This window comes from Salvelinus fontinalis, chromosome 29 (assembly GCF_029448725.1).
Source record: "Salvelinus fontinalis isolate EN_2023a chromosome 29, ASM2944872v1, whole genome shotgun sequence".
Classification (NCBI taxonomy): domain Eukaryota; kingdom Metazoa; phylum Chordata; class Actinopteri; order Salmoniformes; family Salmonidae; genus Salvelinus; species Salvelinus fontinalis.
In genome coordinates, this window is record NC_074693.1 from 35,244,272 (window position 1) to 35,257,048 (window position 12,777).

Here is a 12,777-nt window from a genome sequence, read left to right on the forward strand (position 1 = left end):
CCTCTCCAACACTGTGTTTTTGCATTATTTAAACCAAATTGAACATGTTTCATTATTTATTTGAGACTAATAGATTTTATTTATGCATTACATTAAGTTAAAATAAGTGTTCATTCACTATTGTTGTAATTGTCATTATTACAAATATATGTATAAAAAAATCGGCCGATTAATCGGTATCGGCCTTTTTTGGTCCTCCAATAATCGGTATCGGTATCGCATTTGAAAAATCATAATCGGTCGACCTCTACCCTCTATCCACGGTTTTTGGTTTAGATAAGTTCTAATCATCACAGTGGGAACAACATCCTCTATGCACTTATTGATTAACCCCATCACCGAGTCACTGTATACATCGATACAATTCTCAGAGGTGACCGGGAACATACCCCAGTCCACGTGATGAAAACAATCTTGAAGCATAGATTCCGATTGGTCAGACCAACGTTGAACCGTCCTTATCACGGGAGCTTCCTGTTTAAGTTTCTGCCTATAAATGGGGAGGAGCAGAATGGAAGCGTGATATCATTTGCTGAAGGGAGGCTGGGGGAGGGCCTTGTAGCCATCCCAGAAGGGAGAGTAGCAATGATCCAGGGTCCATGTTGCGCATGTAGCACAGGAGATGTGTTGATAGAATTTCGGTAGCATTTTCCTCAGATTTCCTTTATTAAAGTCCCCCAGCTACAATAAATGCGGCCTCAGAATATGCGGTTTCCAGTTTGAACAGTGTAGTTGTAGTTCCTTGAGAGTGGACCCAGTGTCGGCTTGGGGGGAATATACACGGCAGTGACGATGACTGGAGAAAATTCTCTTCGAAGGTGATGCGGTCGGCATTTGAAGGTGAGGTATTCCAGATCGGGAGAACAAAAGGTCTTGAGTTCCTGTACCTTACTACAATCACACCATGAGTTGTTAATCATGAAACAAACCCACCCTCCTTTATTTTTCTCTAGGAGTTCTTTCTTCCCATCAGCACGATGGACAGAAAACCCTGCTGGCTGAATGGACGGGGTTCCTGGTACTGGGTAAAGTTCATGATGCTGTTGACCTTAACAAGGGCCCCAGGACCAGTGGAAGCAAACTAGCCCCATAACATCAAAAATCCACCACCATATTCTAAAGTAAGAATTAAGTATTTTATTGTGTTTCCATCAGGAGTGTGACACTAAAGACTTGTGGCGAGCAGAATCAACAACCTCTCCATCATTCAAGACTGTTGCTTTGTGAGAAGGTGTTAAAGTTCACAGTTAGCCTTGTTATGTAAATGTAGGCTGAAAAGTACCCAGGGCCTTGCCTTGGCTCCAACTTAGAGCAGGTCTGCCGGAGTCATGGCCCAGTGAAACACGGGTGCCGGCCGGCATAGATAGAAACAGAAAAGTCTGAGCCTTTGGGTAAAACACTGGGGTAAATTCTCAATTGAAATTTGGCAACAAACACACACACATGCAAACACACACACATACACACAGGCACAAAGAGCCCCTGTTGGCAGCCTGTGGGCAGTGGAGTGTTTGGGTCCAGTGTAGACTGGGTGACAGCCTGGGAGTCGGACACTGAGGCCTGTATCAGCAGAGGCAGCCAGGAGGAGAACACTCTTGTTGTGGCTGATGCATTGGATTCACTTCATACACACACACACGGGCGCACGTGCACACACACACACACACTGTTTATTCTACCCTTCTAAATGCTCTCTGATGGTCCCAACTGACTCATGAATGAGAGTTGGTGCCAGGAGGGATAGACAGACCAAACAAGTGTTCAAATGTGAAGCAAGCTGCACTAATGTGATGAGATGCCAGAAAGCCTTCTTATGTGTTGTTATGTGTCATGCAGTGGCCAAATCGGAATAATGAGTTATGAAAATGGTGTGACCATTTTGGTTTGTGAAGTGGAGTTGCCCGATTGGTGGAACACAGCTAGAAACATGCACGCGATATGACATGGACTAGCATGAGGAAATCCTCAGAACTGACCACACTTGTCAAACAGTGTAGTGCGTTTAGGCCCTAGCTGATTCCCTGGCCAGTTTAGGTACGGGGTAATGTAATGGACAGTGACTGCTGTAGATTGAGACATTGATCTTGGGTAGTGCGCAGGAACACACACATAGTCAAGGGGCTTGTGAATAAACCCTATCATCAGCAGCAGCAGCTGCATCAGACAACTGCAACAGGAGTGAGACGGGAGGAGGAGATAAGGAGTGAACAAGGAAATGTGGTTCCCTCAGGTTCTGTTGAGCCATGTTGTTGTCTTTCATTAACTAAGAAGCACAGCGACAACTTCTCAGCTAACAAAGTTTCAGCTATCACCGTTTGTTTACACTAGACCCTATCACCTATCAGGAACAGCTATTATTGTTTTATACACCGATAACCTTTCCTCCGGTTAAGGTGAACTTTGGTCAAGCGGTTGGGTTTCCCTTGACTCGCATTGCTAGATAGCTAGAGGCCCTCTTCAGAGGCACTGGGCTTAGGCCTATTTGTCTTTAAATGTGTCTAAGATGTCCAAGATGTCAGCATAGTGTAATTTACACTTAGGCCTACATGTTCAGTCTATAACAATGCTCTCATAATGTGTCTTGTGCTACTGCCTCTGTATTTCAGCGTGGATTTCAATAACATCCCCAAATCCTTTAGGCTCTATCAGGGGTCCCTCGGAGCATGCTTTTTTTCACCTTGGCTTGACACTATGCGTGAGGTGGAAGGTGGACGGTGCATCAACAGTCTCCAATTTGAAGATGCAGCCAAAACCCATTTGAAAAATACATACAACTTTCACCTCACTTCAAAAACTAGGAATTTCAATGACTTCTGGTACAAAACATTGATGTATTTCCTGTCATGGAATTCGTTAAATGGGATGAAGCAATGAGAGCAAGCAGCCATTTGAAGCCATTTGAAGGTTCTATAAGTTCTTTGAGAGTAAGAAAGAGAAAAATGTGTTGCATGTCAAACAATGCAATGAGACTGTGATGTGCATCATTGGTAAGGCATCCCTTTACACGGGATGAAACAACTAGGCCTACTGTAGACAGGAGTGTACTAGTGGGAATATTGTACAGCCCTCTTGCCATTGTTTAACGAAATCACAAAGCTATATTCAGACGTAAGACTAAAAGGCAGTTAGTTGTAAACTAACAAATCCTAAAACAGAACCTTAACTAGCAGCCGTTACACAACTAGGGTTGGCAGTGGCACTGCATAAGCAAGTCACCGCCTATTCGGTTCATGAACACAGCCTAAACATTCTTAATTTGACCATTTTAGCCCATCTGAAAGCCCATCTAACACACAGTTGAAATGTATCCTTACAGAATTTAGGATAGTACTTTACATTACGACACAGACTAAAGTGGTAATAACATGGCAATAATGGGGTAACAAGCTATAGTGACACACTGACAATGTACTCCTCGCAGACGTCCACAAGAATATAGGACGTAGGGTATAGTGGGTGATTTGGGATTGGGTTAGTTGAATTGCTTCACAAAGCCTTCACATTACCACTTTCAAATTGGCAAGTGTTCCTGGATTCAGTCCAGTGCCCACCAGTTAACTAGAATTTAGAGATTTTGCTAAATGCATGAATGATAGGCCATATACCATGGCCTGGGTAAGCATCAACAGGCTAACTAGCCCCATCTGTCAAACTCAGAAAGCAACAGCCAGTGGATCATCTGTTCCCTAAATCTTGATCAGTGTGTGTGTGTGTGTGTGTGTGTGTGTGTGTGTGTGTGTGTGTGTGTGTGTGTGTGTGTGTGTGTGTGTGTGTGTGTGTGTGTGTGTGTGTGTGTGTGTGTGTGTGTGTGTGTGTGTGTGTGTGTGTGTGTGTGTGTGTACAGTGAGTGAAAACCACTGGATTAGCACAATCGGTTGTGTGAACCAGTTTTTCAGGATGTTGGCATACAACAGCAACAGTCAGGGTAGTAAACTGATACAGTTAGGACCTACTTCCCTCTATGGGTGTAATCCACTCACGAGTGTAGAGAAACTCCTACACACAGTGCAGGATGTTGAGTAGGTCTGGTCTTGTTCTCAAAATGAATAGGATTTGTACATTCACAAGGTCTATAACCAACATCGTGTGTTCCCTTTTGCATGTGTCTGCATATGCTGACATCATTTCAAAGAAGGGATGAAGTGAGATATGGTTCAAAGAGGTGATATCTGGTTTCTTGTCGATCTGTTGTTTTGCCCTGCTGGTCACTGATCGGCGATCCTCATTAACAACAGTCAACACACCTTGACAAAGAAGGTGGTACGGAATGGAACTGAATGGAATTGAACCAAATCCCCCAAAAATGTTGGTAGATTCCCCTAATAGTTTGTATTTTGGCATTTCAGCAACACTTATTTATAGCCCTAACACTTGTATTATGACCAAAACGAACTAAACGACATTCCAATGTAATTAAACGTAACAACAAGGTTGATGTGGTAGTAGCTAATTACAGCGTTACCACAGGTATAAGAACAACTTTACATGTGGGCTATTCTATACACAGCTGGGCATACTGGCCATAGCATTATGGATAGAGAGACTGCCACAAAGCTGTAGCCTAATGGCCAGTAGTTACACCACTGTCAAGGGGCCATCAACATGTGGAATCTTTGTATGGATACCTTAGTTCTTTGTAAAGTGTGAGTTTTTTTATTTATGTTACTGTTCATAACAAAGGCTGTTATGAAGAGAAGAACAGCCTTCTTAATTGATCTACGGTAGGTTTCATGACCAACAATATTGAAAATAGCCAATGGCTCTCTGCAATTTTTCCCTGATCAATCAATTTAAGACAACTAGGAATGAAGAAGCTGTTCATGTTTAGATATATTTATTACTTAAAAAGCAAAGTAGGTAATGCTACAATAAAAGTTTAGTAATTTTGTTCCTGTCTGCCTTTCTGATCTGCCTTGTGTTATTATGCAAGTCATAAACCATTGAATCCATATAGTCTGAAGTCAGGAAAACCCACCTATGTTTAGCTTGTTGCCACTTACATTGCTATATTGTGCCATGTCCCACAGAGTAATTTACATATTGCTGTCCCTGATTACAAGACATCAATCTACCGAAAGAGAGACTTGTTGGCTCGTCCCTTCACCAAAACCCCACAATGTAACAGCTCCATACAGTCAGACGGGGCCGTAATAGCCCCTGAAAAGCAATAACTTTCTTTTGTCTAGATTAAATCATGTGGCGACAACTACACCATCGTGCATTTAACACCGAACTTTCGAAAACCGAAGGCGTTAATGTTGGACCATGGTTTTTCAAGAACATTCCAGGCAATGGGAAAGATTGGTCTCTCCAAACAACACAAATATTATGGGAGACATGTGAGCGTCTACGAGAGCTCCCTTCCTAAAGAACAAAAAGCGTGCTTCGCTGCTATCAAAACCCTCCCGTATAATGCACTCTTCCTTGAAAAGGATCCCGGTGCCTAACTGCAGGGCCCGGCGCCGCCATACACTACAACATTGGCACATACAACAACACGTATGGCATGTCCATACCACCAAGCGGAAAAGACACAGACACAAATGAATAAGAACAATACAAATCGCAGCCATAAATCAATAAAAGACGCATTAATGCATTAATACGCCTAAAATATTTCAAGTCAAACGAACTAACCTGTTTGGGAACAGTACAGTCCGCTGGATATTGGGTTGAACGCGAGTTAAATGCACTATCGGTAAAACAAAGAGGCGAAAATGTCCGGGCAATACCGAAACAGGCCGAAACACCATTTGGAGCTTTGCTGAGCATGCGCTGATTAGTCGAGGGGGAGGAGGATCGTTGAACGAGAGTAGACGAATAGGTAACATTGTAGGGAGCGCCCCATTCATTTAAAATAATTCACTATTTTGATACATTTCTATACATTTTAGAATTCCGGGAAATTCCCCCAAAAAACACACAATGAAATCGAGGGTAATTTGTGGGCAAGACCTGGGGACTATGTTGTCAGAATAATTTATTTGCTAATAGCCCACTCCTGTATTAGGAGTCATCTATGTCATCGCAGTCAATTTGATGATGATAACACTATACATTGATGTCTGAGATGTAGCACATTAGGATGTCAAAAGTAAAAGGTGGATGCTTGTGCTAAAATGTACCCTGATGTAGAATGATGTTGACAAAAAGAGCATATTTATTTCATATTACTGCAAGATAGGGTGTTTATAAATGGCCCTGTGATCCCACTTCCAATAAGTTTGAGATGTGTTTAATGTGGATTGAGTTTCTACGTAGGACCGGCTCATTTGGGGAGATTTTAAAAGTCCTCCGACAAGTTGAACATATTAATCAAACATTTTATTAATTTAGACAATAACTCAGAATAGCGTTATGCCATTCCACCAATAGAGTGCCAGTTGGGTAGTGCTATTTGGTTAAGATAAGCAATTTATTTAACCTTTATTTAACATTCTATCATAAAGAGCACATGTTCAAGTTAATAAAAAACATGTTTTCACATCTCCAGAGGTTAAATTAAGAAAAATTACTATAAAAGGTGGCAATTAAAGCAACAGGGTTGACTGTAACAGGGTTGGAGTTTTCATCTTAAATCAGCCATAACTCCCCTTGTGACGGGGTAATGGAATGTTGTTTACAACAGGGAGGAGCAATTGACTGCAAGCTTCACAAAAAATAGCAATTATTGAAACATTTCTAGCCTATCTATGAGTAACATGGTTGATATGGTATGTAATCTGTATTTAACTAGGAAAGTCAGTTAAGAATAAATTCTTACTTACAATGACATCCTACCCCAGAAGACACTGGGCCAAATGTGCACCACCCTATGGGACTCCCAATCACAGCCAGAGGTGATACAGCCTGTATTTTAACCAGGGATTGTAGTGATGTCTCTTGCACTGAGATGCAGTGCCTTAGACCGCTGCGCCACTCGGGAGCCCTGTGCTCACCCCGCTCAGTTTCCCTCCACGTAACATCAGAAAATGGCCAAAAAGAGTGGAACCAGCTCACCTGCTTTGATACTCTTTGACAATTACATGTTCAATGTTTCTTTAGAAAAAAAGCTTTTAAAAAGGAATATTTTCACCATGTTAAAATGACAGTTCAGTTCACGTAACAGAGTTGACCTTAAAATGAGGGACAAACGTAAATGAATCACTAATCGCGTTAAATAAATATGAATCTTCAAAAATGACTGTCAAAGCAACAAAGTAACTAGGCCTTTACAATGATGGTAAAACTTATGGACATTTCTGCACTAAGTGGGTTAAAATCTTCCTTGAAGTCAGAAAAACATGTGGAGGGACACGTCAAAATGCTGACTTTTGGCACTTCAGCAAGTAAATATGCAAAAAAAAATCACATTTATCAAATTGTCCATGTGGTCTATGTTAAAGGACATTTCATTTATATAACAGGAATTTAAAATGCAATATTGGTGCACAATTTCTACTACATACACTGCTCAAAAAAATAAAGGGAACACTTAAACAACACAATGTAACTCCAAATCAATCACACTTCTGTGAAATCAAACTGTCCACTTAGGAAGCAACACTGATTGACAATAAATTTCACATGCTGTTGTGCAAATGGAATAGACAAAAGGTGGAAATTATAGGCAATTAGCAAGACACCCCCCAAAACAGGAGTGATTCTGCAGGTGGTGACCACAGACCACTTCTCAGTTCCTATGCTTCCTGGCTGATGTTTTGGTCACTTTTGAATGCTGGCGGTGCTCTCACTCTAGTGGTAGCATGAGACGGAGTCTACAACCCACACAAGTGGCTCAGGTAGTGCAGTTCATCCAGGATGGCACATCAATGAGAACTGTGGCAAAAAGGTTTGCTGTGTCTTTCAGCGTAGTGTCCAGAGCATGCAGGCGCTACCAGGAGACAGGCCAGTACATCAGGAGACGTGGAGGAGGCCGTAGGAGGGCAACAACCCAGCAGCAGGACCGGTACCTCCGCCTTAGTGCAAGGAGGTGCACTGCCAGAGCCCTGCAAAATGACCTCCAGCAGGCCACAAATGTGCATGTGTCAGCATATGGTCTCACAAGGGGTCTGAGGATCTCATCTCGGTACCTAATGGCAGTCAGGTTACCTCTGGCGAGCACATGGAGGGCTGTGCGACCCCACAAAGAAATGCCACCCCACACCATGACTGACCCATCGCCAAACCGGTCATGCTGGAGGATGTTGCAGGCAGCAGAACGTTCTCCACGGCGTCTCCAGACTCTGTCACGTCTGTCACACGTGCTCATGTGCTCAGTGTGAACCTGCTTTCATCTGTGAAGAGCACAGGGCGCCAGTGGCGAATTTGCCAATCTTGGTGTTCTCTGGCAAATGCCAAACGTCCTGCACGGTGTTGGGCTGTAAGCCCAACCCCCACCTGTGGACGTTGGGCCCTCATACCACCCTCATGGAGTCTGTTTCTGACCGTTTGAGCAGACACATGCACATTTGTGGCCTGCTGGAGGTCATTTTGCAGGGCGCTGGCAGTGCACCTCCTTGCACTAAGGCGGAGGTACCGGTCCTGCTGCTGGGTTGTTGCCCTCCTATGGCCTCCTCCACGTCTCCTGATGTACTGGCCTGTCTCCTGGTAGCGCCTGCATGCTCTGGACACTACGCTGACAGACACAGCAAACCTTTTTGCCACAGTTTGCATTGATGTGCCATCCTGGATGAACTGCACTACCTGAGCCACTTGTGTGGGTTGTAGACTCCGTCTCATGCTACCACTAGAGTGAGAGCACCGCCAGCATTCAAAAGTGACCAAAACATCAGCCAGGAAGATTAGGAACTGAGAAGTGGTCTGTGGTCACCACCTGCAGAATCACTCCTGTTTTGGGGGGTGTCTTGCTAATTGCCTATAATTTCCACCTTTTGTCTATTCCATTTGCACAACAGCATGTGAAATGTATTGTCAATCAGTGTTGCTTCCTAAGTGGACAGTTTGATTTCACAGAAGTGTGATTGACTTGGAGTTACATTGTGTTGTTTAAGTGTTCCCTTTATTTTTTTGAGCAGTGTATATATCAAAGGGACGCAAAAGGCACTTTCTTCCTGGAAGGACCCAACTGCTTAGAGGGAGGTTAAAGGGCTAATGCCAGGAGACTATCAAACCTTATCAGAGAAGATTTGCTATTTCATTATGTTTCAACATAGGTACACAGTTTACAGGTAGTCCTACACACATTCTTAACATGAGTAATCAAGCACCAGAATGAAAAGCCCCTATAAATCAATTGTGTTAACCTGACTAGCCACTTCCAGTGGCCTACACATTGACATAAGAAAATCCATATGTGACAACACATGTGACAGCCTATCAGCGGAGTCTCCTCAGAGGAGGAAGGGGTGGACCACCCCCCTCAGTGAATTTCATAAAAATAAAAACGGTAAAACGTTTAAAAAGTGATCCTTTTTAGATAAAACTATACAAAATATATTCACGTCACCAAATAATTCATTAAAACACACTGTTTTGCAACAAAGATCTAAAGAAGCCTCAACCACACTCTGTATTGTAGTCCCATGGCTTAGCTTCTGTCCTCCTCTGGGTACATTGATTTCAGTACAAAACCTAGAAGGCTCATGGTTCCCACCCCCTTCCATAGACTTACACAGTAATTATGACAACTTCCAGAGGACGTCCCCCAACCTATTAGAGCTCTTGCAGCATGAATTTACATGTTTTCCACCCAATCAAAGAATCAGAGAATTAATATAAACTCAGCAAAAAAAGAAACGTCCTCTCACTGTCAACTGTGTTAATTTTCAGCAAACTTAACATGTGTAAATATTTGTATTAACTTAACAAGATTCAACAACTGAGACACAAACTGAAAAAGGTCCACAGACATGTGACTAACAGAAATGGAATAATGTGTCCCTGAACAAAGGAGGGGGGTTAAATTCAAAAGTAACAGTCAGTATCTGGTGTGGCCACCAGCTGCATTAAGTACTGCAGTGCATCTCCTCCTCATGGACTGCACCAGATTTGCCAGTTCTGGGGGGAATGGCCCTAGCCCTCACCCTCTGATCCAACAGGTCCCAGACGTGCTCGATGGGATTGAGATCCGGGCTCTTCGCTGGCCATGGCAGAACACTGACATTCCTGTCTTGCAGGAAATCACGCACAGAACGAGCAGTATGGCTGGTGGCAATGTCATGCTGGAGGGTCATGACAGGATGTGCCTGTTAGAAGGGTACCACATGAGGGAGGAGGATGTCTTCCCTGTAACGCACAGCGTTGAGATTGCCTGAAATGGCAACAACTCAGTCCGATGATGCTGTGACACACCGCCCCAGACCATGGACCCTCCACTTCCAAATCAATCCCGCTCCAGACTACAGGCCTCAGTGTAACGCTCATTCTTTCGACGATAAACGCGGATCCAATCATCACCCCTGGTGAGACAAAACCGCGTCTCGTCAGTGAAGAGCACTTTTTGCCAGTCCTGTCTGGTCCAGCGACGGTGGGTTTGTGCCCATAGGCGGTTATGTTTGGTGAAGACCTGCCTTACAACAGGCCTACAAGCCCTTAGTCCAGTCTCTCTCATCCTATTGCGGACAGTCTGAGCACTGATGGAGGGATTGTGCATTCTTGGTGTAACTCGGGGAGTTGTTGTTGCCATCCAGTACCTGTCCCGCAGGTGTGATGTTCGGATGTACAGGTGTTGTTACACGTGGTCTGCCACTGCGAGAACGATCAGCTGTCCGTCCTGTCTCCCTGTAGCGCTGTCTTAGGCGTCTCACAGTACAGACATGGCAATTTATTACCCTGGCCACATCTGCAGTCCTCAGGAATCCTGAGCATTTTTCTTTTGGTGTTTTTCAGAGTCAGTAGAAAGGCCTCTTTAGTGTCCTAAGTTTTCCATAACTGTGACCTTAATTGCCTACCGTCTGTAAGCTGTTAGTGTCTTAACAACCGTTCCACAGGTGCATGTTCATTAATTGTTTATGGTTCATTGAACAAGCATGGGAAACAGTGTTTTAACCCTTTACAATGAAGATCTGTGAAGTTATTTAGATTCTTACGAAATATCTTTGAAAGACAGTGTCCTGAAAAAGGGCCGTTTCTTTTTTTTCTGAGTTTAGTACTGAAAGCATATGCTACAGCTAACTAGCACTGCAGTGCATAAAATGTGAGTAGTTGTCTCAAAGAGAGAGAAAAACAGTAGATGAACGGTTTTGAACAAATTAATTTCTTCCAAAAGCAGGAGAGAAAGAGAGATTGTCATTTTCTTTTCACTTTCAGTTTCACTTACTTAGCTAGCAAATGTAGCTAGCTAGTTTAGCATACTCACACCCTGCTCAACCAGAGGGATGCTATGTTAGCTAGCTGGCTATGACTATCCAACACAACACTGGAACTCTTCCAAGTCAAGATAAGCTTTTGGTTTGACTAATGTATTGCCACAGGGGCCCGTCATTGAAACTGCTAAACTGCTAAACTGCTTACTGACTATACACTGTAACGTTACTGCATGATTGTAGCGGGTTTACTAACGCGTTAGTTCTATTAGCTATGTTGACCTAGATAATACTTTAGCTAACATGGTGAAAACTCTGTAGGCTGTGTGTAGCAGTTATGATATCGTTTGGCTCGGAAAGTGTTTTTTGCGTGGTCACGTACAGCTGATGTGTTGTGTATTGAAGTCCACAAACAAAGTGAAAAGGTGAGAGGGGGAGAGCGCATAGATGCGAGAAGGAATACAACGTGGCTGCTATGAAGGTGAACTCTGTTTTCGTGTGGTCAGGGGTGTATTCATTCTGACAATTCTGTTTAAAAAAAAAAGTTTAACGGAAGCAAATGGAATGCAACGGGGATAAACATACCTGTATTAGTCCAATAGAAACTCTCGTTTGCAACTGTTTGACTAAAGATTACAACCTAGATCAGCCAGATGCAGGCCAGAATGTGCAAGGCAGTATTGAATGTGTCCCTGTCTGACCCCTCAAATGTTTCTCTTGACCTGGGTGCACCTACCTAGGAAACTTTCATTCATAGGCTAGGTTGTAGCAACCTCATGATGGGTATAGGGAAAGTCATCCACTATGCTATAATAGAAATGATAAACTGGGTGGTTCGAGCTCTGAATGCTGATTGGCTGACAACCGTGGTATATCAGACCATATACCTCGGGTATGACAAAACATTTATTTTACTGCTCTAATTACATTGGTAACCAGTTTATAATAGCAATAAGGCACCTCGGGGGGTTGTGGTATATGGCCAATATACCACGGCTAAGGGCTGTATCCAGGCACTACGCGTTGCATCGTGCAAAGAGCAGCCCTTAGCTGTGGTATATTGACCATATACCACACCCCCTCGTGCCTTATTGCTTAATAAGGCCATGCTCATGAAAACAATCATGGTCATCCCTCATCTTAAACAGCACAGACCTCCACTGCAGTCTATCATATTCATCTCATATCCTTTATCTGATGGTAACTCCTCATGTTCAGTATGAACATGAATTTTGTCACTTATAATAATTGAGAAGTTGAATAATAGAATTAGGTGTGTTAGTGCTGGGCTAGAACAAAACTCTGCACACCCTCTACCTCGATCTCCAAAGCAGAATGAACATTGAACTAGACTATCACTAGGACTCAATTTCTAGGGCTAGACAAAGGGAGGGGCATCCGAATTGCAGTATTCCTGCTGGGGTGTAGTCATTACGCCAATTCTGTTGCAAAACGTTTCGTCTGTTACAAAACGTTTTCCGTTAACTTCAAACGGAAAACGCAAACGGGAGTTTCTATTGGACAAATTCAG

General features: G+C 43.2%; 1 protein-coding gene across 3 annotated transcripts in view; it reads right to left on the reverse strand.

Moving 5' to 3' along the window:
- The window catches only part of LOC129827915 (polycomb group RING finger protein 3), a 55,491-nt gene that overhangs the window by 39,246 nt on the left and 3,468 nt on the right, over positions 1-12,777 (reverse strand). For 2 of the 3 annotated variants that reach the window (XM_055889204.1, XM_055889202.1), the window contains exon 1: positions 5,638-5,753. The exons of the other annotated variant lie outside the window; for it this stretch is intronic. The gene's annotated coding sequence lies outside the window, so the exon portion shown is untranslated. Of the gene's footprint in view, positions 1-5,637; positions 5,754-12,777 lie in introns of those variants that run through there. 3 annotated transcript variants of the gene reach the window in all.